This window comes from Pseudonaja textilis, chromosome 2, assembly GCF_049901715.1.
Source record: "Pseudonaja textilis isolate UNSWEBS1 chromosome 2, rPseTex1.2, whole genome shotgun sequence".
Taxonomy (NCBI): Eukaryota; Metazoa; Chordata; class Lepidosauria; order Squamata; family Elapidae; genus Pseudonaja; species Pseudonaja textilis.
In genome coordinates, this window is record NC_141991.1 from 185,537,967 (window position 1) to 185,563,563 (window position 25,597).

Sequence of the window (25,597 nt, forward strand, 5' to 3'; positions counted from 1 at the left end):
TTAGAACTGCAGTGATTCACTTAACAACAATGGCCAGAAAAGTCGTAAAATGGGACAAAACTCAATAAATACTTCACTTAACCATCAGAAATGTTGGGCTCGGTTGTGGTCCACCCTGGAGTCCACCCTGAAATGTTAAGTCAGCTTAGCAAGAAATAGTTCATGTCGTTCAGAGGTTTTTCTCCCGTTTTATTAAACAGTCTCTTCATGTGGTGAGGATGTGCACACACAAAAATTGGACGAGCTAATTCTGCACTGTGAAATAGTGGCATCCTTCCAGCACGATGCGATCAGAGAATTCATTAGGCATATTGAAGGGTAAACAGTATTGACCTACACCAGGCATTCTATAATGAGAGGCTTTTGCTAGTGTCTCAGTATGAGTTCAAAAGTTCCTCTCCCCCTTCCCACACTTGGCATTAAGAGCAGAATTTATCTTCACTTGACTTTATGTAAGTCTTCTTCCATCCTTGCCTCCTTTTGTAGTTATGCGTTTGTGTCTGCTTACAGGAAGTGGGGAGAGGGGAGCTAGATTGTTGGCTATTATATCTTCTTACTCCTTGATTCTTTTGCTCACAGGAACGTCAGCTAAGTTCATGGTCAGTTGCTTCAGAATGGGAGACAACCCTGCCCTTCTCTTGCAACCATCAGATTGTTATGGCTGAACCAGTGAGGAAAGGTCTGGGGCCTCCAGGCTGGAAAATCTCCAAATTCATCACAAGATTTTTATTTCAAAAATTGAAACAAACTCTCTTGGCTTCCTGTTCGTACTCCTCTTTCCAAGAAATGATGAGGGCTGTCTGAGGGTCTGGGAAGAAGGAATATTTAGAATGTCCAAATATGTCTTTTATGATGACCAACTGCTGAACTTCTCTCCAGGCCTAAAAACACCCCGTTCCCCCTCTCCACTGAGGTGTGGTAAAATTGAATGGGGTCGTTGTATCTACATTTAATTTCTCTGTAGCAAAAGAAGCAGAGAAGTTATATTATAATACCTCCAGCAGCTGTATGGTTAAAATGTTAACTTAAAAAAAAAATAGTGCAAAGGAAATGATAAATTGCTCTGGATCCTGTTCTGGGCCACATAGTGATTTAAGAAACATTCTTCGAAACAAGTAAAATAAAATAGATTTGTTCTGTTCACTTCTGCAATGTGGCTGGTTTAAGCTGGAAAAAAAAAAAAAAAAGGATAGCAGCACAATGACTGTGGTTAGAATCCTTGCTGGAATAATTAAACTTTTATTAAATAGGAGAGAGAGAAAATCTGGAACCACTGTTGGTGTAAACCAACTTTCCCTCAAACTGGTGTCCTCCAGATGTGTTGGATTTCAAGCCCCCTAATTCTCCAGCTTGAATTCATTGCCTCGATGTAATTTATTTTTTTTTAAAAGGACAAGAATTTGCATAGCATAGACTTTAAAAAATGCTGGAGCGCTAAGGGACATGCAGTAAAACATAAACAGAAAATAAATGACTAGCTTTATGTTAGACATATCAAAAATTAAATACAGCTTAAGATTGTTCCAAATCAAGGTTTAGATAAAACTACAATAACTATGGTTCTGTGGTAAATCATTTTTCTGACTCTCTGGGAGATTTTGGGTGCTGTGTTGGAAGAACAGTTCTGCAAACAATTTTTAAAGTAAAAACAAACATCACTTTTCTTTGAAGCAATTTAATTAAGCTGGGAGTTAGATTTTTAATGTACCTCTTATAAGTTCATATAAGAAATTATGAACTAATAAAATGAGATATATAATCATTCTTCGTTTTATATCTTAAAGTGACATGTTTATGGCAATTGATGACTTTACTTAGTTTCTACTTGTTGTACCATAACTCCTCCTCCTCCTCCTCCTCCTCCTCCTCCTCCTCCTCCTCCTCCTCCTCCTCCTCCTCCTCGTCCTCCTCGTCCTCGTCCTCCTCCTCCTCCATCCCCATCCCCATCCCCATCCCCATCTCCATCTCTATTTCTAATCACCCTCCAGAATCAGAATATCTTTACACTTTATTACTCTAGCAATTGAAGTATTTAACTGGAGTGTCACACACACAGTCCTTGCCTGGAGCTCAGACAGAGAAGTCTGTATGGAGAAGTTTGATAGGCTGTTAAGTTAAGGATAAATACTTCAAAATCCACAGGGCTCCTGATTGGAATGAAGCCATTATCTTCAGTAGAAGCTGAAGGAAAGCTGCAAATGTTTTGTATCTTTTTACACTGATTTTTTTTTACACTATTGTAGTCATCAACCAAACACACTGTGGAACATGGATCAATAATGTTTGAAGGTGGAGAGAGGCAACTTGGCTCCCTTAAATTTAAGGGGTTATAGGATCCCTGATGATATTTTTTGGGGAGGGAAAGAGCATTTTTTTCAGCCTGATTTTTGCACTTAATGAGACTTAAAGGTGAGAATCATTTTGGGTACCAGGATGGCCAAAGTGTTGTGGTGTGATTTTTTTTTAAAACCCTTTTGGGGAGAGAGAGGAAAGGAGGGTTTAATGTTAAGAACAGAAATGTCAACGGAGGCACTAGCTCAGGGCTGGGTCAAACTCAAGGCCCGGGGGCTGGATCTGGCCCACGAGGTGCTTAGATCTGGCCCATGGAGCCACCCTGAAAACAGCTAAGAACTGGCCTATGGTGCCTCTGCCAGCGAAAATCGGAGCTCAGGAGAGTTGAACGTGGCCCTCCTGAGCTCTATTTTCGCTGGCAGAGAGTTGCAGGAGTCCATCGCAGCTGAAAATGGAGCTCGGGAGCCTGCCCTCACTGGCAGAGGGCTCGAGCCACCACAGGCGCCCCCGACACAAATGATATTGAGCTGGCCATGCCCCCCCTGCCCCCCTGTGGTCAAACACAACCCTGATGCGACCCTCAATGAAATCAAGTTTGACACCCCCACACTAGCTTCCCTTCTGCCCTTCCTTTTTCCTAAATTTTGCCATAAATTTCAGTGGAACAATTCCAGGAGGAAGCCAACTACATTCTGGCTGTAAATCGAAGGGTCCCTGGCCCTCGTTCAGTGGAAACTAATGCATGGATGAAGTGTGTTTTTATTTTCAAAGCACAAATCCGTCCATTAGACAGCAGTTAAAGATAACCTGTAGGAAAGATAATGTCCTTGATTATATACCCCTGTTTGTGTGCCTTTTAAAAAATTGGCACTATAAATAAGCATTAAAAAAAAAAGAAACTTTTTCGTCTGCGGCAATTGAAAAACACATCTTTTCAACTTGTTACGAGTATTACTGGTCTTCAGCTTCACTTATGTGGGTGCTTTGCAACACAGTATTATCCGGTTCAAACAGTCCAAGTGTGAAATATGGGTAAACCGCATACCAAACTGGTACTAGAGATCCAGCAGCACAATAGTTTAATTACATTGTGGTCGTTTTCAAAGGCTTGAGTGCAAAGTGCTGTGGCTGCTTCCTTTTAGCATGTGGTTTTGGAGACAGGCAGAGGGTGGAATGGAAAACCGCCCAGCATGCTCCAACAGACATATAATTAAAGCTGATGAGTCATGATTGGACATGTGTTCCAAGGAAGGAACTCCTTGCTTAAGTCTTGAGTTCCTCCAACACCCTCTTTAAGGGAAAGGAATTTGGTCTGGTAAATGATTTCCGACAGTTCTCCATTTATTTTGATTGATTCCTCCCATTTGCATTTGCTCCCAACAGTACAAAAAACTCCATATTGTCTAGAGAATTTCGGAAGGACTGCAAAGTCTAAATTCCTTGTGGTAAGCTCTCTGATTAACCTTGGGCCATCTAGTGTTTCTTAAATTAGCCTGCCTTGTTAGGGCTGTGATTGGGTAAAATGGGAGGGATCCATTTTTATTTATGCAAGGTACAGTGAATATGAACACACACATGCACGCGTGCACACACACAAATAACCACAAAAAAGATTCACTCAAACCTTAGGAAGAATTAGATTATATAATTTGTTAAATGAAAATAAGATGGAAAGTATGATTTGTGTAATGTAATGAAATTAGAGAGGGAGGTTGTTGTTTTTTTAAAAAAAATACAATGATGGCAAAATCAATATTAAAAAGGGGATAAATATTGGATAATATAAATTAAGGTGAATTTATGAATGTTATAATTTGATAAAATTTGCACATATGACAAATACAAGAATATGTATTTTAAAAAAATGAATGCTTAAGAATATAGAGATTGATATAAAGTAATGTATGAGAATATTGAATGAAAACATAATAGCTAATAGGTAATGATATGGAAATCAGATAAGAAAGTTAAGAGTAGAAATATGTAATTATGGTCCTGTTTGATTTAAAATGTTAAAAAAACCTGGAACCACACTGTTCACCCAAAAATGTATTGAAAGAAATAAAAATAAAAAATGTATTTAAAAAAAACCTTAGGAAGAATTGGGATAGATGAAGAACTTCCTGTTTAGGCAAGCGGATCTAAAAGAAATCTTGCCTCTCTGCTTCTTCCGCCTCTATGGTAATGTCCATTGGGTTTCTAAACCAATACAAAAATAACAAAAAGGCCATTTTTGATGCTCCTTTAGTAAACTATGAAATAATAAAATAAATAACTGTTAGCAGGTTCCCCCTCACCCCCCATTTCTAGTTTACTGCTTTCTGTTTTCAATATTTGGTTGTGAGCCACCCAGAGTTGGGTTTTAAGATGGCCAGCCTATAAATGTTGTAAATAAATAAGCAAATGGAGGAGGAATTGAGGACCGGTATCATTTTTCAAGCTTTTAGCTTTCTCTCTTCTCTACAGATATTAAGTGAGTGGGGGCCCCCTGCCTCTTCTGCAGCCACTGAGCATCTGGCACGCAGCCAGGAGAGCAGGAAGAGCCTCGGGGATATGTAAATGCCTCTCTAGATTGTACTGTCTGCCTCAATCTGAATCAGTCCCAGGGACAAAATAGGACCACCCTCAGACAGGGAAGACCAAAGGCTAAACTGGTTCTAGCCCACAGCCAAGAAACATTAGTTGAAGCCCAGAGAGAATGAACCACCCAACAGAGGTTAGAGGCTACTCGTGAGATCCGTAATCAGTTTTCATTATTTGGAGCAGGGGGTCTCCAAACTTGGCAACTTTAAGACTTGTGGACTTCAACTCCAAGAGTTGCCAAGTATGGGAACCTCTGCTTTGGAGTATAGACATTTCAGAGGCTGTGTCCAAAAAGATAATAATAAAAAAAAATGTTCGTCTTATCTTTGGATTACCTATTTTACTTTTTGTTGAGTTTCTTCTTCTTCTTAGTTCCAAGGCTCTTATACTACAACCTCCCATCACCCACAGCCTGCAGGATTTCACGCAGAGGAAACAAGAAGTATAGAACAACCCGGCTGGAGAAAGCTCTTTTGAAGTTGTGTGTTCTTCCCTCCTTCACTGTGGATAATCTTCAGTGGTTTACCAAGAGCTTACCAAGTAAGTCACCACTGCAGAGGTGGTGTTCAGCTGGTTCTGACCACTTCTGGAGAAACGGTAGCGGAAATTTTGAGTAGTTCAGAGAACCGGCAAATACCACCTCTGACTGGCCCCGCCCCCATCTATTCTCTGCCTCCCGAGTCTCAGCTGATTGGCTGGGTCTTCTTTTGTTGCCCTACACAGGAGAACGGAGCTGGAAAGCAGGTTAGTGGGGTGGGGAGGGAATGGGGATTTTATAGTATCCTTTATAGTATCCTTCCCCTGCCACACCCACCAAGCCACACCATGCCCACCAGCCATGCCCACAGAACTGGTAGTCCCATTACTGCACCACTGGGCAAAAAATGAAGGGAAAGACGTAGGCCAAATGACCAGGTTGTACCTGTGGAAACTACCGGTTGTGAATCTGCTTTTGAAAATAAAAGGCATACAGAAGGCCTTCTTCCGCTTAAACATGACTCCTGGTAACTGGATGGCCAGCTGGTTTTCCTTCTAAGGCAGAGGTCTCCAAACTTGGCAACTTTAAGACTTGTGGACTTCAGCACTCAGAATTCCTCAGCCAGGAAGTTGAAGTCCACAAGTTTTAAAGTTGCCAAGTTTGGGGATCCCTGTTCTAAGGATACCATTGGGTTGCCATCCTTTATTTTGGGATACATTTATTAGGTTTAAATGTTGGGTTGACTGTGGTTTAATCTACCCTCCTATTACCGCATATATTATGTTTCATTATTCACTGGATGTAATGTACTGCCAACAGTCCAGTTATAAGATTGAACCCTTCTATTCATCATTGCAGCAAGGAAGCCAGTAGAAATCAAAGGAGAAAGAGCCAAGGTCCTGCTCAAACGCTACCATATTTCAAAGCTTGGAAGGAGAATGTTATACTAGATACCGCAAGACAAGCCTTCACGAAGTGACATGACTGTTAGCAGAAAAGAGCGAATGTTTCCAAAGAAGGTTGAGGGGAACCTAAGGATTTGAGATATTTCTTGTCTCATAGCCTACATCCGCTTGATCTCCACGTTTCTACTCTATAGTTTTGCAGAGGTTTGACTTTTGCAAACCCCATGGTGATCAGATGTAGTAAAGAGAACAGCATGTTCGAAGAACTATGTAGAAATCACAAAAGTGGGCCTGCCAAGTAATCTCTCCTTTGATTTTAAAGGCTGGAGAACCTGTCCTATGTTTTTGAAACAAACAACTTGCCTATCTGGAACGAGATTGGGCTGAACCGTCAGATCTGAGCAGCTAACCAGCGCAAACAACTCGCACTTTATTATTTATCTGGTGGAGGGCATTTTAGTTTTTGCTTTTTCTTTTTTTTAATGCAGCATTCCAGAAAATATAATCAGTGGCATGCATCCAGTTCCTACTTTGAAAGCATCAAAGTGGATGCAGCTGTTTGTGTGCCTGGTAGTTGCCAGTTTGATAGTGTGTAATCATATTTGCATAAAGATAAAAAGGAAGGTGTTATAGCACAGAGAAGAGCTTATGGTTTCACCATGCATTAAAGGTAATTTTAAACTAATTAGGTATAATTTGTTAAGGAATTCTTCCTGGCAATCACGACTCTGATTTTGTAATTATAGGACAATGCTTACTGTGGCTTTCAAAGGCAGGATAAAGCTCCCCCAAGGAAGGGGTCATGTCCCACACTTGGCAGATCTAATGGTGCCACAAAAGACAGGTGTTTTGTCAGATTTCAGCCACACACTTTCGCACCTGCAACACATTAACTGCAACAGTGATGTTAATGAAAACCAGGTGCTTCTTCCATAGTCTAAATGAGGAGTTGGCGCTAATGCTCATAGTTTACTATGGTACCTGGAGACTCCCCTGTCTCTCTTTGGAGGAGTGTGAGGGAAACTGTCATACATTTCTGCATTTCAAAGCTTTGGTTCAGGAGGAAGCTCAAGCATATAGGGAAGCCTGCTCATCATCACTTTCATTACCATAACTACTACTACTACTACTACTACTACTACTACTACTACTACTACTACCACCACCACCACCACCACCACCACCACCACTACTGTGTTTCCCTCAAAATAATATTTTTTGCCACCAAAAAAGGCACCAGGTCTTATTTTCGGAGGAAGTGTTTACCGACTAACCTCATTTGTGCACATCGCCCCAGCCTCCTTTTCTCTTTCAGAAGCCTTCAGGAACTTCTTCTTATACGACCAGCAAGGCTTTCCTGGGGGCCTCTGCAGAGCTCTGGATCAATAGAGCTTTGTTATCAGCTACAGAGGCCTTCAGGAAAGCATTGCCAGCCTTACCTGCAGAAGAAAAGGGCCAGCAAGGCAGGTGTCGGGGTATGTGAGGCCTGGCTACAACTGTCCAAAGATAAATATTAGGGCAGCTCCACCACCCCCATCCCCACCCCAGCTTAATTTTCACTTCTGCACTCTGGAGTGGGCGGGATCTTAACTAGGACTTATTTTGCGGGGTAGGGCTTATGTAAAAATTATGTAGGGCACATGTAAAAATCAAGCTAGGGCTTGCTTTCAGGGTAGGTTATATTTTGGAGAAAACAGAGTTCTTCTCCCTCCTCCTCATCTCTGAGTGCCAGTGATGTCCAGGTAGAAGGGCAAATGGAGAGGAAGCACAATCTGCTCATTTAACATGTCCTCAGCCTGATGAATCTTGTGTAAGACCTGAGTGTCTTTTTAAAAAATGCTGAGAGGAGATTTAAATATCCAGAAAGACATGTATTAGCAGCAGCTACCACTTCTTGAATTCCCTTAGTACTTTCACACTTGAAAGTTTGCTATCAACGAGATATGAAAAATTGATGCCTTAAGCAGGAACTGTTTTTAATAAGTACAAGGCTTTCATTGTGAAGGAACCAATGCAATTGTAATGTTTTGTTATACACTAGGAAAGCCAGACCAACAAAGTTCCCCTCAACCTGCCACTTTTAAAATGGAAACCCTCTTATTTTTTCTCTCTCTCCTCTCTTTTGAAGTTGAGCTGCTGAGTTGTTTCATTGCTATAAATTTTCAGCATTTTGACAAAAAGTTGGCATGGCAAGGAAAGAAAAGGAAGGAAGGAAGATTTAACCAGGTCCATCTTCTCAGGAGAAACCTAGTTAATTTGATTTCTTAGAACCACTAGCTAAGACTAGTTAGATAGGACTAGTTAGACAGTAAGACTGGCTAGGGAATTCTGGGAGTTGAAGTTCACACATCTTAAAGTTGCTGAGGTTGAGAAACATAGCTTTCACATGAAGAAAAAAATGATCAGATGTATATTTTTGGCTATTTCTATGGATGCCTCCTCCCTCCTAGCCTTACCTTTCATGATGCACAACTCTTCTTCACTTTTTCTTCTTTTGAAGAAGAATAGAAACCCAGACAGGATACACTGTGCAATAGCACCAAACCAAAATGTCAAAATAATGTTTTTTTGTGATGCAAAAAAAGTGTGCAAATGAAGTATCACTTTTCAAATCATTTCAGCAGCTGTGTCTTTGGTACAGTTTGTGTGACTGCTTCAGAAACGGCTCCTGGGAGATTTTGTCTCCTTCCCTTCCTCCTTTCCTAGCAAAGATGTGGCTGTTTGAATTGTATGCACTACTCTGGCTTGCAACTTTCATCCCCCCCACTTCCCCCAAATACTGTGCCCAACTCTGTTGTGTAGCATGGGCTTGTGCACTGTATTCACAAAACACCTGATTATCTGTCATCCAAATGAAAACTCAGCCCTTTTGCCGAGTCTGATAAGAAAATGTTATGTAAACCATCACAAATGTCTTGTCATAGAAGCTTGATAATGGCTATTAAAAGATTAGCAAAGATCTCCTCTTACTTTATTTACTCTTCCTTTTGAATCTCAGATGGAAGGTGGCACCTGTGACTGAAGACATATGTAGGCCTGAACTTTCCAGATTTCTTTCAGGACTTGGGACTTTATATACCACTTTATAGCACTATAAAGCAGTATATAAGCCTAAGCGCTATTGCTATTGCTATCTTGCTTGGTCCCAAACTAAAGGCACCTTTTCTGGTCAGGCAATGAATCAGAATTAGAATACAGCTGGAAGGGACCTTGGAGGCTAGTCCAATCCCCTGCTTAAGCAGGAGACCCTATACCATTCCAGACAGGTGGCTGTCCAGTCTTTGGCTAAAACCTCCAGTGACGAAGCACCCACAACTTCTGAAGGCCAGCTGTTCCACTGGTTAATTGTCCTCATTGTTAGGAAATTTCTTCTTAGTTCCAGGTTGCTTCTCTCCTTGATTAGTTTCCATCCATTGCTTCTTGTCCTGTCCTCTGTGCTTTGGAAAATAAATAGATTCCCACCCACCCCTTCTTTGTAGCAGCCCCTCAAGTACTGGAATACTGCTACTATGTTTCGCCCAGTCTTTCTTTTCTCTAGACTAGACAAACCCAAATCCTGCAACCATTCTTCATATGTTTTACTCTCCAGGCCTTTAATTGTCTTGGTGGCTCTTTTTGCACTTTTTCCAAAGTCTCAGCATCTTTTTTGTAACGTGGTGACCAAAACTGGATGTAGAATTCCAGTGGTAGCCTTATTAAGGATTTATAAAGTGGTACTAATACTTCAGTTTTAGGAGACAGGTTTGTGTGTGTGTGTGTGTGTGTTACTTCCATCTGATTAGACCACAATGAATTGAACAACAGCTACACTGCCTGGAAAGGGGATACTGTGAGTATTACGAAGGCCAGTAATTAATCCAAAAAAGATTATGGTACTTTTACCCAACCCGGTGGTCTCCTAATGTGCTAGTCTACAGTCTACAGGGGGATCCTGGGATTTGTCACTGAACACATCTGGAAAACTCCACGGGAGGGGTGTGTGTGTCCTAAAGAAAGGGCCTTAGGGACTATTTTACTTCAGTGCAAGGAGAGGATACAGGTGATGGGGACAGCCGTGAGGCCAAGATCAACAAAATAGCAAATAGCAAAATCCAGTGCAAGGCACCTACTTGAGATGGAACGGAGCAAAACTGTTTTGAGACCATGTCCCCATTAGTAAGAGGCAGATTGTAGCAGGATGCTGACCTTTTTCCTGCAAAGTATTGTCATCTGCACGTTGTAACCTCATGCCATTAATTATAACCTAGCATATCTCTAGAGTGTTTCTGGTCTATTTCTCCTGTTGGCATTAAACTTTTCTCCTGCTTTCCCTCCTCTCTATTTCTCTAACTCTCTGAAGAGATCAGGTTTCATGCTGCACTCTGAAATAAATTGGGGAGGGGGCAGGGTGAAAAGAAAAGAGCAGGCTGGTAGCGTTGTATGGTCTCTCAGACAGGAGGCCTCAGCTGGAGGGAAAACATGGGCTTTTGAAAGAAACTTTATCACTGAGACGACAGCTGATTTATTTAAAACCAGGCACTGTTTTTCATAACAAAATAAAGAGGAATCTATATTTGAATTGGTTGTGTCTTTCTGAATAAGGATCCAGTGTTTCATGGGAAGTGTGTTCTCATCCTAAGAAAACTTCTGAGTGGATTGATTTTTGTTTTCACATTTAAAGAGTTTTGCAAGCACGTACACAAATATATTTCTGAGCAGGCTTGATGGCAAACCCAGGTTTTTAGTGCCTTTTGAAGAGCTGCCGAGTTGGGCAAGCCTTCTTACTTCTCAGTTCTTATGTTAGGTCCTTGGTGTTTTCTGAACTTGATTTTCTTGCAGCCATTTCATTACCCAACTAGATAATATCATCGGGACACTATGTTACCTAACTGGGTAACAAAATGTCTGCAAGGAAGCCGCAGTTCAAGACCGAGTTACAAATATTCTCCTCCACTGACATTCTTATGTTAGATTATTGTAGCTATTTTGTATAGAGTCACCTTTGGTGAAATGGGCAGCCATATGATAATAAATAATAAAACAATTAAAAGCGTAAGTACTCATCTATTACCTTGGAATTGTCAGACAACAAATGTAACACAGCTGTTCTGCTGTGTCCCTTTGACTATGTCTTTGTACATTAAATTTTTTTTTTGCAAGCACATACATAAATATATTAAAAAGCCTTCTTTCTGAGCTGAGTGGGGTATATGCAGAAAATCTATATGAATTTATTAAAGAGACCATGTCTACCCCAATTACATTCATTTGTGTTTTCTAAGCCAACTCAATTGCCTCAAACCTTATCCTTGAATTTTCTTTCCAAGGAATTTTTATATTGTGATGCAATTGTAATTTTCTAGCTGTGCTAACCTAATGTTAGAGAATCAGATTCCCATGCTTATTTTTTCTGGAAATAATGAGCAGTATCTTTTTAATGAACATTTCCTAATTGTTCCCAAAAGAATACCAATGGATTTGATGGATGAAGTCCAAATGCTATCCATTTAGCATTCCTTGGATACAGGCAGGAAAGCTTTATAACAGTCACGATGGATAGAAGAGATCCAACTTTCACCAAAGTTCTAGAGTCTGTTTTTCTCATGGTTTGGGACCTAGCCATTTTTTTCCCCCTCCCAAAGTCATAAAATAGACTAAAGCGGATTTAGCTTATGGTATTTAATGCAGACTTCAGATCTTCTTTAATGCCTGCCCATTCTTGAAAAGTAAAGTGGCATTAAATGTAATTTTGTGAGGGTAGATAAAGTGAGAGAAATTAAATGAGGAGCATCCACTTTGAAAAACAATCAAAGGGGTTTAAGGAAAAAAGTGTTTATGAACACATTCTCTTTGCATAAGTCCCAATGAATTCAATAAAGTTTATTTTTGTGTAAGCATGTGGGATTGAACTCAAGACAAAATCATCCCTTGAAAATGCTTATTTAGAATGTTGCTTCGTTGCTATTAAAAATTTCTTAAGGTCAGAAATATTTCTCCATGCTCTCATTCCTTAGTTAAATGCAACAATAGTCAGTGATGTCAGTGCTCCTTTTTTAAGTAGATTTGGAAATATCTTGGGTACCTCTGAGCAATTTCCAGGGTTGGACATTTCAGCATCTTACTCTTTCACTCTCCCACTTGAATATTTTGTTAAAACATGAAAATGTGATTCTCTCTCTCACCCTCTCCCTCCCTCTCTCGCTCTCTGCCTGCCTCCCCTCTCTCTCCCACCTTTCTTTTCTGCCCTATTACTTTAGTGTTACATTTACCTGCATGGAAAGTGATTTATTGTAACAGTCAATTTAGGTCTATAAATAGGAATTCTGACATAGCCAAAAACATGCCCTTGATACAAAAGCCATGACATTGATTGAGGGCTCAGAGGACCTCAGCATTTGCAGAGAAAACTGAATAAACTTTAAGTGCAACATCTAACTCCTCTCCTGCCATCATCTCTTCAACTAATAGTCTAATGAGGTCTGAACATATATAGATTATTTACAGTATATTGTAAACCATCGATATCCACAATATAGCCTTAAAAATTAAAAAATAGTATGTTCACACTAAACAACGCACTTTAAAAGAAGTAATGCTAATAATTTGAATCTACCATAGCATTGTAATACAACCATTAATTAATAATATTAAAGACTTTGCAAATGATCCTGACAGGCTAATAGCCACACTTTTACTGAACAGTGACATGGAGGATGACACTTCAAGGTCATCTGGCACATTTGTAGAAAGATTAACCTGTTACTCATGGCGAGAATTCCATAATAGTGGAGTTTTGACATAATAGCACCACTTCCTGATTTGTTTCCCTCCTTCCCTCTCCTCTCTCTAGTTTTCAGAATTTGGAAGCTGTATTCTGTATTGCAAGTCTATCTTTTGACTCTCATCTGTAGAATTTCATTGTGAATACTCAGCTGAATTTATAGCATGTTGCAATAAGTTGATTACATTACCTTTGTGCAGTAATACTTCAGTGAAAAATGCAATGCCATCTAAGAAAGATGTGCTGTTGCAAAGCCTGTCATGGATAGGGCCTAATATGTGAGAAAACGTCTATTTTTTTTTTGTTTCTATTCCACCCATGTAACTATCAGCCTTGCAAGGTAGTCCAGACAGGAAGTGCACTCAGGGGAACAGAATCTTTCAAGTCTTAAAAGTATATTTCTTTCCTATCACCTTTACAGAAATTAGGTGCGCTGTGCCCACTCCCCTTCTACGGGTTAAGCACATCTTCTCTGATTATTTCCCTGGCTTTTACTCTCTCGCCCCACCCCCCCTTAAGTTCATTCCCACATACCATTGCAGTAACAGAGTGATCTTGATGCAATCACCACAATCTGTGCTCATATTGAGTCATCTTTCTGATGAATCTTAATCGTGTATATGGAGAAAAGGAGAGAACATTGAGTGCTGGCTGATGTGAAATTGGAGTACTTGATTACCATGTTTCCAAAACAATAAAAAGGACCCTAACCATGTTGTGGGGAAAGGAGATATTCTGTTATCAATCCCAGTTTGAAAGTGACAGCATGAGTATTTTTTTTTAATAGCTGGTACTATTAATATAGTAATTTATTGGCTTTGTACACCACCTGACTCTCAATCTCTGGCTGGGAGTTCCCTCAAGTAACCACACCTTGAATCCCACCAAGGAGCAAATCGGCAACCAGTGCAGGTTGCAAAGCATGGATATTACACGGGTCTATTGAGGCATGGCCATTTAATATTTACTCAGCTGAATTCTGGGCCTGTTGAAGCTTACTTTGGGGTATTGATTTTCTCTATCCTGTTTTGGTTCTTTGCTTGGCTGAGTGCCAGTTTGGTAATGGTTAAGGTTCCAGGCCAGAAATCAGGAAACTGTGAGTTCTAGTCCCACTTTAGGCATGAAAGCCAGCTGGGTGACTTTGGTCAGTCGTTCTCTCAGCCCATTGGGTTGTTGTTGTGGAAATAGGAGAAAGGATTAACAGATTAACAGAGTTAGAAGGGACCTTGTAGGTCATCTAGTCCAAGCCCCCTGCTCAAACAGTATTAGTTATGTTCTCACTGCCTTGTAAACATAATAAAAGCGAGAAAAATATTTTTTGGGGAAAAAAAAACCCCACCTGACATTGCAACTTGTACTTACTCATGCAAAGGTGTAATATTATACCTTGAGGAATGCCAGTTCTCAGTTCCATTTATCTGATATAAATTAAATGGGAAGAGAGACAGGATCCAAGATGGTTTTGTTGGAATTCCTCAAGTCAGCTGGTTGATTATAAGAAAAAAATCATGAAGGCAGCTTAAAGGAAGTTCATGTGTTTCCTCCAGTTTGCCTCACAAAAGTTTTCTTCTGCAACTCAGTGGCTCAGGAGCTGAAGAGCCTGTGAAATAATGCTAGGCCTTGCAGGTACCTTCTCCTTACATCATCTTACCAATCGTTTGTAACCCGGAGACCAACCATTTGGATTCCTTAACTGTGTGAACTTTGCAGCAGATGTGTGTAACGCTGTTCTCATGGGTTATCCTAATCCTTCTTAGCTTTTGAAGTAGGGAAGCAGGGAAAACGTACTAGGGGAAGAAAATAAAGTTCTTTATTATTTGTCTCTCCCTCTCTCCCTACCTTCCACCCCCGGAGCTATTAAATTGCAACAGTTCATACTGAACCACGTTGCCGCACAGACCTGAAATCCTCATAATTGGCCTGAATATGATTAAAGAAATCCCTCACCCAGAGGCTTTTAAGTCTGAATAGGTTCAGTTCATTCTGCTGACTGATAAATGTTGTCATGTTTGAACTAACATCAAAAGTATGGAGAGGAAAAGCAAACCAAAGTTTGGGGTGGGTGGGTGTTTGAGATTCAGTGGAAAATATTAAGGTATCTGAGACCAAACAATTATACTTTTTCATATTGTACTCATTGAGATGATAGCAATGGATTTATTCCTGGGGGAGTTTGAATGAATGGTTTGCCTGTGAAATTGGACTGATAGAGAATGGAAGGGTTTTTTTTTTGAAGGGTGGCCCAATTCTTAAGTAAAATGGAGTGTGCATTAAATGATTTATCTTAATTAAAAGTTACATCTGTTCCACGTATCCTTAACATACATTTTGCTGTACCTAGCATTATTTGTAAATGTCACAAAGTGGTTATATCTGCATTTGGAATCTGCAAACACAAATAGGCAATTTAAAGGCATACAAAATTTATGCAGTTTGCTTTTAAAATCTCCATATGCCACTGTACAGTATTGTAGAAGAATTGATATTAATACTAAATAAACTAAATTCTAATAACAGATTTGATACATTTTAAATTAGCCTCAGCCTCGGCATAGTTGTAGCATAACACTTGAACGTCTCTTGATCCAGAAGCATTTTGTTAATCTGTACATATATATTAGGGCTATGCAAATCTATTGAAAGGGGGGCTTGGAACCGCACAAATGATTTCTTTGCATGTTGTTAAAATGGCTACTGTACTTGAACAATTCCTTGTTTCTACCTACCTGTGCTTGCCGCCTGATGGATTTTCTGGGAAGAGCAATATGGCTTTGTGTGACAGGGTTGCAAAGAAAACTGGAAGCAGCTACTGCAACCTAGAAGAAGACATGGCTCCTTTAACAAGAGCTTTATACAATCTGCCAAGCCTTTCAAGATACACCTTTCAAAGGGTTTGCTCAGCCATACTTTTTTGTAACCCCAACTGATCATGACAATGGCAGATGCTCTAAAAATGCTGGGGCAATAGATGTGAGAAATCTTTCTACATCAAGCCTATCCAACCTTGGCAACTGTAAGACTTGTGGACTTCAATTCCCAGAAAGTGGCATGGCTAGGTGGGGAATTCTGGAAGTTAAAGTCCTCAGGTCTTAAAAAAGTTGCCAAGGCTGGATACCCCTGATTTACATGGATGAAAAACATGCAACAGGTGTGATTGAATGAAATAAATTCTGTAAAGAACTGGTCAAGGGGACCAAAGACTCCTCTTTGTCCTCTGGAGTTACCGTCACCTTGTTTTTATTGAGGCCATTTCTTTTGGCCTTTGTGAAAAAAGTCCCATTGACTCTGAACATTACAGGTTACACTCCTTGCTATGACAAAGTGTGAGCTCACTGGGACTTCCTGTTTTCCTACTTTTGATAAAACATGGAAGAGCTTTGGAAAGTAACATTGAGAACTGCAAAAACAAGAAGTGACTGGGTTCATTTTTTTTTTTTTAGAATGCCAAGGAAAATTTCCTTTGCTAGTAAACACTAATTTCATTTTAGACTTAAGAAAAGGCATGGTAAGTGAAATACAATGAAATTATAAAACTCATAGTAGCAGCAACTTTAGGCTAAATAGAGAATAAAGAAATGAAATAAAGAAATGAAAACACTTGTGTTTCCTCACATTCCAGTTATGAAAAATCGGCACATTTTGGTTAAATTAAAAAAAATGAGGTGAAGGAAGTAACTGAGTTGATACAACCCATCCTAACACAGAGAAATTATGTTGTACCTTCCTTTTATGGATGGAGCTCTTCAAAATGAGATGCCTGTCAGAAAAACAGAGGTTGTGGATTACATTACATGACAGACATGGTTGAATAAGCAGGGATTAAACCCCAGGTTTTTAACATTTAAGCCCTCTATTGTCTTTGTATGGAAATTTATTTCTCCTACTTGGAAAGTTTTAAAATCTCAAGTTCATTCTGCTCCATGAAAAAAAGCAAAATCTTTGTCCTTGCTGAAAAAGAAAAAAACAAAACAAAATCCATCTCCTTCACTCATAGACACAAATTATCTCATTCAAGACATCTGTAAATGACTTCCATGCCTTACTGTGCTGTTTGGACCAAACACCATTTCAGGAGTGTCCATGATATGTGATCATAAAACTCACAATGGGGCTCCAGTAGTGATTGAAGCTCTGTTTGTTTTTATGTGTATCATATATACATTTGATTGCAGTGTCATGATAGCCATGATAGCGCTAGTAATAGCACTTTAAATTTATATACCGCATCACAGTGCTTTACAGCCCTCTCTTAGCAGTTTACAGAGTCAGTCTATTGCTCCCAACAATTTGGGTCCTTATTTTACCCACCTTGGAAGGATGGAAGGTTGAGTCAACATTGAGCCTGGTGAGATTTTAACTGCCAAATTGTAGGCAACCAACAGTCACCACTCATGGGATAAGTTGATACACTGATTAGAGAATAGTTCCTATGGTTATTATTCACAATTATGTGGATATTATCTCCAAAATCTTCTTTTCTTTCCCTCCTCCTGCTGTGCAAAAGGCTTGCTTGTTGGACCAATTACTGGAGGGGTTCTGTGGAAGATCATGGAGCAGATGGCACACGTGAGGAAAATCCCAGGCTCAATTCATGACTTCTAAAGTAAAGCTAGAAGATATCTGTTTGAGACCCCAGAGATCCAATAATATCACCACAGATTGTATCAGACAGGTTAGAACTATGTTCTGAATCAATAGCTGGCAGACAGAGGTAGTACACATGCTTTCAATGCTTGGGAGTTAAATAGTTACCATGTGAAACTCTCTTCAAGTACCAAGACCCATGAATAGCTCTTAGAACCAAAAATGTTTTTTTCTGACTGTTTATTGAATGTTGGAATTGAGGACAGTTATAGTAGCTTGACAACTGCTTTGCCGCAAACCTTCATGCATTCACAGAGGTAACAGCGAAACAGCATACAATAGTTTATGCCAGTTCTGCACAAAAATGTGATTTGTGTGAGCACAGGCATTGCAGTTCGTTAATTATGGTCGATCGTTCAAACTTTGAAGCCAGCCAAATGTGGCTTCTCCTAGAAAACTTCAGCTGAGAGCATTTTGCTTTCAGCTACAGGAAGTTCGATTTCTTGATAATGCCTGACCGAACTAAAATTAATTTAGAGCATATTTTTCAAATTACCAAAGTTAATCTAGACCTTTTTATATATATATAAAATAAACTTCATATAGAATCTATTTTGAATTTGTGACAGGAAAAATTATGCTTTCCAACAAGAGGGAAATAAGGAGAGTCAGTAATGCAAACTGAAGTAATTATATGAAAATCAGTTCAGTAAGATGAAGTTCAGCAAAAGTATGGTTTTATTATCATATCGTTTCCCTTTGTAATTGGAATATGTCAGAACTGATTAATTTTCTTAGGGTTTTTGGAACAAAGTTCAACTGAGAGGGGAAAAAAGCCTTAGGATTTTCCATAGCTTATTTTCTTTCAGAAGAAATACAAGTAAATAACTAACTTAGCAAAAGTTATTTATACCTCAGTACTTACTGTCCTGAAAATGTCCGTCCCTCTGGAAACATGATTCAGATGGTCTAAACCAGGGAAACATTTTCCTTTTTCCTGTGTTATACATGAGACAAAAGACAACTGCAAACACCTTGCTCAAAAATATTCCTTTGTTTCCTCCATTTGGATTTGTCAAAACAAATTATACATTGACAGGAGCTTTCCTTATGAAGGTGATTCATGTTTGACAATGGCCTCATCATGACCTCCCAAAAACATTACAATTAATTTGGTCTGTTTCTTAAAAAGAAGAAGAAAAAAAGTGTGCTGTACAATCAGCATTACCAAGATGTCTATGCTTAATAAGCTATATATCAGGGGGGGAAATTACATTCATTTTCTTAAAACAAATCCACCCAATTCATTTACCAAAGAAGGTTCCGTCACTGAAGTTCTCCTGTATTGAAGTTCTCCTTTCATTGTCAGCCCTTCAAAGTAGACCACGTTAGGAAATTAAAGTCATGCAGGTCAACTCCAATGTAAGGCCATGGTATCAGAATCTGGCAAATCTAAATGTGCTTTATCTTTGTGATAACAAGAGGTCCTTCTCTGAGATGTTTTCTCAGATTACTGTTCTGACGCAGATTCAGATTTCTTTCATCTGACAACTGTTTGCAGAACGGCTCTTCCTTCCGTTCCTCAAGATTATTCCTTCTGCCCATTACACCCATGTGGAAATGAATGTGATTCCGACAGAGGACCTTTTGGTGGATTCAGATGAGTTTTGTTTTCTGAACACATGATGCTCCATAGAGGATTATCGCTCTATGATCCAAACTAACCTTCAGACAAGATTTTGCCCTTCCAAAAAGTTTGATTCACCACCCCCATCCTCATACATAGAACGTCCAAATCTACTAAATCATCCAAGGCCTTGCAGTTTAGCATTCAGGTTCTCAGATGAGCCTGTTGACAAAAATAAAAAAAGGTTATTGTAGCCAGCAAGTTTATGTGGGAAGTTGCTCTATAACTTCCATTTAGATCAGGGGTACTCCAAAGCGGTATATTATGCAACAGTGTCCTTTGGGCGCATTTCAGGGAAACCCCAGAGACCTTCTGTATGCAACTTCATCATGTATCGACTATATAAATAATGTACTTTGGAATTTGCAAACAGAGTAAATAGTTTCATATTTGTTCACTGAGAATGTAAATGTGATGTGCTTATTAACATTTCTGCCACATGCTAAATAAATAAATAAGATCAGAATGGGCAGCTAATTTTCCCAGGGGACCACATGAAAAATTGGGGTTTGGGTGGAGGACTGCTGCTGTCCACTATTGCTGCCCTGTCCCCATTTCTGCTTCCCTGCCCCGGTCCCACCTACCGCCTTGCCACCCAATTGCCACCCCCCACCATTGCAGATGCCACAGACTGGACATGGACAATTCAGAGCTGAATGTGGCCCATGGGCTATTAAATGCCTAGGTATGATTTAGATTATTCATTACTTGAAGAACTGTAACTAATATATATGCTGAGATTCCATTATTATGTGTTTGAACAAGCTCCAAGTTTTGGAGATTTAATCCTCCTTTCTTTTTAGTTTCCTTTTTGACAAATCCTTTTTTCTAGAAATCTTCTCTTTGAACAAAAGAAGCAGTATTGGACTTTTCTGGCAATTTTCCATTTAAATTTATTGTATTATCTGAAAGGAAAGCTCCCAAAATGATTTACCTTTAAAAATGAAGAAGCATCTTGAGACTCTCAGAGTGAAAGGAAGGAACCCGATAAATCTTCCTTTTGTGAAGATCATCTTAAATTCAGGTCGCCTTTTCTTCCATAAATATGGGGTTGAATTTGATAGTCTTGCAGTCCCTGTTTTCAATTTCTTCAACACTGATGTCTTGCTGAATCGGCTCCTTTGTGTAACAGCAACCATTTTATATGCGGTATCTGTAAAATAGCTCTAGGAATTGTATTTAAAAGAGAGACAATATTTTTAAGAAAACTACCCAAAATATTGAATTTTAGCCAATCTGTAGTATCATTCCAAACTAGGGAATGCACTTCTTGGAAAGTCCCCCCCTCCCCCCTTTCTATTTTTAAGAAAATAAGCCTTTGTTCTTCAGTTGTGACTTTAGTTCATCCATTCATTCAGTTTATGGGCTGCCTGTTCTTGAAGGCTTCATTGGCTAACAGTGTCAACATATAAAGCAACGAATCCCCAAGCTCTAATACCTATAAATATGTAATAAATATGAAAAATAGCAAAAAAAGACAAAACAAAAGCATTGAAGTACCCAGGAATCTTTAATTACAAACCTTCTCTTCTTTTCTAAGATAGAATAGCTAGATCTTTCTAATTTTCCTAATGATCAAGAGAATAGGATACTAATGATTGTAACCTGTTTTATATTTTTGTTTGATTAGAAGTAAGATAGAAATTGAAATAACAAATGAGTGCAGTTTTCCTGTCTTTATTAAAGAAGTATCTACTTCATAGAATCTTTTCTGGTTCAGTGATTCTAAAACAAAATTACATTCCCCCTTTTAAGCCTCAAAATTTAGAAGCACACTGAAGGAAGAAATCTATATCTTGTTGAGCAAATCATTCCCAAGTGTAAATCAGTTTAATTCCTCTGAGGGTTAATGCATTTTACATCTGCAAAAGTGCAGCTTATAATAGTCCTTTGCCTGCTTCCTGTTATTAAAGAGGAGGTCTCTTTGTAGACTTTTTGAAAAATGGTTCATATTGTCAAATTTCAAGAAAGCAATCCAATACTCAAGTTCACTGGAATATTTAAAACTAAGTAACTTAATGATACCTGATAATGAGCATGTGAAATGTTTGTAACGAGAAACTATAGTACAAACTGACACCAGATAAGGAACCAACTTAAGAAATACAAAGGTACAATTGGGCTGATTTTTAGGGACCAAGTGATAGAAAAAACTCCATACGTCAACCTCTAAAACTTTTGAACTCTCATTTTCCATGCTCTGATAAAGTTTTATAAGAGGAACCTCCATGGATGTATGAAAGAATTTTACCTGTTCTGGTAAAGTCCTAAATTTGTGACTGAATGCTGTAATTCAGTTAGTTTTGTACTGCTCATCAAATCAGGGGAATGATTTCAAATTTTAGATAGTGCATGGAACTAATTTGTGTTGGCTTATTGTGAATTACTGCCCACAGAACTGCATTTCTTTCTTCAGAGGCGAACCAGAGGTCAGCTTAAGTCCTGATGAAATCAAGCGTGATGTACCCTGCTTCACAATCATATTTTCTCTGAGTACACAAGAACTTCACAACAGCTTTTCTCTCATCAACTATCTATTCTTCTCCATACGTGAGGTTCTTTCTGAGGTTGGTCTAACCACAACATTGCAACAGTATGTTCACCAATTAATGCAATATTATGAGCAAAATTAGGACCAATATCAGGAGGCAAAATTTACAATGTTGCTATGGGTGGACATTATAACAATCACACAAATCAAGAAATATTTCATTATGTGAGTTGATCATATATTTTGCATTTTACTAGTTTGTGATTTGCTTTTTCTTGGAAGGATTGGTTAAGTTAGCCTTTCAACTTGTTGCCTCTTCATCCTTAGTCTCCCACAATTTTTCCCCTTTATCCTATTCTCTACTTACCCATAGAACACTTTTACCCCATTTTCCAAGGCCAAGCTTACTAGGAAACTGAGCAAGCCAAATTCGTAGTACCACCAAAGGCAGTATATTCCTAGTTTTGTCATTAGCAATTACTGCATTTTCCACCACCAGGATGGAAAGGAATGCCTGATAGGATTTTTTGTTTGATGTGCTGGGGAAAAAAAACATGCCTGGCTTTGGGATAATATGGATCTTAGTTATTATATTGGACCATCAATGACATTTTTTGTTTCTCCTGAAACAATCCATTTCTTAAACTTGGTAAAGGAGTCTTTTCCAACTCTTTGTCTCTAAGAAGAAGTGGGAGGCAGGATTTGTTATTTAAAAAAAATGAAAGAAAACTCAAATGGCTGAAGCAACACTTTGAAAAAAATAAATATATGGTCCTTTCATCGCTTATTTTTGTTCCCTCCTCTCTCAAAGGAAATTTCTGAATGATGAAAGCACTGCTTTTCCAAGCCTTCCTCCTGTGGGCTAAAATGGCAAAGAGAAAAAGATGGCAGGAACCGAATGCCCCTTATCTTCCCTGCTTATGTTAGTCCTTGCAGGAAGCAGAACCAGGCAGATCTCAGATAATGGTTAAACTATTAGCACCTAAGCTGAGATAGTTTTCTCAGCATGGATGGATACTATTGGAAATATGAATCCAAGAAAGAAGGAAGTGGTCAAACAAAGAAGTTGGATCTGGAATCAAAATCTAGAAGTTACTTTAAAAAGCCACACTTACAACCAAGAGATCCCTATGAATCAAAACAAGCAGAAGAATCATCAGAAATCCAAAACGTTCAATATGATTGAATGTGCAATCAAAGGTGTTTTTGAGATAAGCTGCATGTGAGAAAAAACATAGCAGGCCTTGTCTTACGTGGTTGTGCTTGCCATTCTCGACATTTGAGACCCTTCTATGGATGGCCCTGAAAAAAAACGAAAAGTCCCTTACCCTGGGCTTCTAACTGAAAAAGGCATAATGCAAAAGAAAGGGGGGGGGGGGGAATTGAAGATTATTTCCCACCCGATAATGGGCTGTGAGAATAACCTTCAGGAAGTAGAGGAGGAACTACAATCAAAGCAACAGTCAGATAAGAGAAGATTTAGCCCCAAGTAGAAATGTAATTTGAGGAAATGTCTCAGACTCGGCACTCCCTCACAGGGCTGACACATCCTGACCAAATGCAATGTAGAGGTCAGGTGGATTTATGGAAAGACAGCTTTATGCAATGCACAGCTTCAGAGGGTTCTGGAGTAGTCCACTGTGGGTGCCCATTCTACTCTCTCTTGAATTTTCCCTGCATCCTGCCATTGCCAGGTGAAAAAGATAGGAAGATGACTGCCTGCTAGGACTAATAGTGTCTTCCTTGCTATAGTCTGATTTTTCCCAGCTGTAGCCTACAATTATGGTTAAACTCAAAAGGTCTTCATAATTTCAGGCTCTTCTTGATGCCCTACTCTGTGCTTTCATTAGTAAAAGAGGGAGTTTCTATCTCTTCTAGAAGCCAAGATGAAAAAAAAACCCATGTAGTCACTGTTTTATCAAAAAGGTCCCCCCCTCCATTTTTAATGCTTCAAATCAAGGAATGAACGCCACTGCAAACAATTGGAATAGATGATATACAAATAACATTTTAAAAAGTATTTACTGGAGCAAAATGAGCATTGCTCTCAAAGCAATTCAGCATTCTAGTCTTTTGTGGTAACTGTCTGCACAAAAAAGGTACAAGCGGATATAACAGTTTGCTTTATAGTATTGCTAACTTAAAGCTTAAAAATACATTTTTCTGAACATGTTTATCTTGCTGTACACTTCCCTTTGTTATTCATCCATGAAGATAGAACTTTCCTCCAGAAGTCTAGAGAGTCATCCAAGAAATGTTTGCAAAGCCCTGGATGTAATTCTGGATTCTTTGTGACTTCCGGGATGTGTTGTGTTGTGTTGTGTTCCTAATAGGCTGAACATCCTTCAGGATATTTTGTATCTCAGGTGATTCTGATTGGCACACAAGGATTAAAATACATGAAAACTACAATGACTGATCCCAATAACAATCCCACTCACAAAAAAAAACCCCACTATTATCTCAAATCTCTCATTCAAAATCGTGACTCCAATTGGTGAAGCCCCACAAATTTTCCAGAATATATATCATTGCTTTAGAGATTTCTTTTGGGAGAACATGGTGTGTTTCCAAGAACTGTCTGCTTCTAATCTCACAAAGGAAAGGAATGTTTGTGAGATTTATATAAAGCTGACTGTCTCAAATCAGCCACATTTACTGAAGAAGAAAAAAAAGCTTATCCCATGAATTGAATTGTTTGAAGGGCTTTGGTGGTGATTATTTTTATGATATGTTGGACAACTTCATTTCTAATATAAATGAAATGAGCACCACACATGAAATACCTGTGTGAAGGTCTGATACTATTCAATGGGAAAGATGTGCAAAAATACAAAAAACCCAAACTAGAAAAGATGTTTTTTTTTTTTTTACGAACTAAACATTGGTGTTTTCTTCTGCCCTGAGAAAAAAATCCCCAAGATACCCATGCTTCTAGCCAATTTCCGGCATTTGCAGTGAAATCTTCATCAAATTGTCTTCCTGCCTATTTGTCTTTCAGTATTAGTTACACAGCTACACAGTTACACTATCATGCTGGAGGCTGGTTAGGGTGAGGGTTAGGGTTAGCCTGTAGATAAATAAGGAAACACATCAATTAATGCCTCTTGGTAATTACGAAGGCTGTAAAATTATACTTTTTTGTGTTCCACACTAATTATTATATGGAGTGGGAAACATTTTCCCAGTTTGAACAGGAAGAATAGGAAATGATTGGCTCATTGGTTTGGGCAACCTTAGCTTAGGGACAGAAACAATATCTCCTTGAGAAGTTGTGTTTAATTCTATTGCTGGAAAATGTGCTTGGCTGAGCCATGTGGTTCCCCTTCCATTTTGTCTAGCGGGAATGCGCAACTTCCCTTCACCTTGAAGGCCAGACTAACTTTGAAAAACACAGCAAGGACCACATTCCTAAAATAGATAGGGCCAGGGCCTATTTGGAAATGGGCTTTAGGAGTTTTAAGTGCAGAAGAGGATGTCTTCAGTTTGCAAAACATAGGACCTCGCCTCACCAAGAATGTAATACCAGTCCTGGGAGAGTGCTGGGGTATGAGGTAGGGTGCTACATAAGAGATGTTGGTGAGCCTGGGCCTTACTATTTGTACTCTTCTCAACAATGGTTTTAAGCAAAATTCCAAAGGAGATATGCAGAGAGGGAAAAATAATGACTCTAAAATATCATCCATTCATCTGTTCATTGACCCTTAGCAACAAACTTTCTGGTTTACGAACTGGTGAATTTGTGTTAGCTGATTTGAGAACAGAGCTCAACTATAGCAAATTCAATAAAAAGGAAGAAGCTGGATTTTTTTGACTC

At 39.0% G+C, this 25,597-nt stretch overlaps 2 long non-coding RNA genes across 4 annotated transcripts in view; both read right to left on the reverse strand.

Moving 5' to 3' along the window:
* On the reverse strand, positions 1–23,047 carry LOC148127278 (uncharacterized). 3 transcript variants are annotated; one of them, XR_015742164.1, is made up of 5 exons: positions 20,224–23,047; positions 18,516–19,451; positions 17,463–17,554; positions 15,745–15,834; positions 1–958 (listed from the first exon to the last, which is right to left on the reverse strand). It is a non-coding gene; the product is annotated as an uncharacterized LOC148127278 (long non-coding RNA). The 3 variants fall into 3 exon arrangements; XR_015742163.1 differs by lacking the exon at positions 1–958 and adding an exon at positions 12,464–14,805 and having other exon boundaries at positions 18,528–19,451; XR_015742162.1 differs by lacking the exon at positions 1–958 and adding an exon at positions 12,464–14,805.
* LOC148127279 (uncharacterized) overlaps positions 23,048–25,597 on the reverse strand; it is a 7,767-nt gene continuing 5,217 nt past the window's right edge. Inside the window, exon 3 of the long non-coding RNA XR_015742165.1 lies at positions 23,048–24,152. This is a non-coding gene — a long non-coding RNA (uncharacterized LOC148127279). The remainder of the gene's footprint in view (positions 24,153–25,597) is intronic.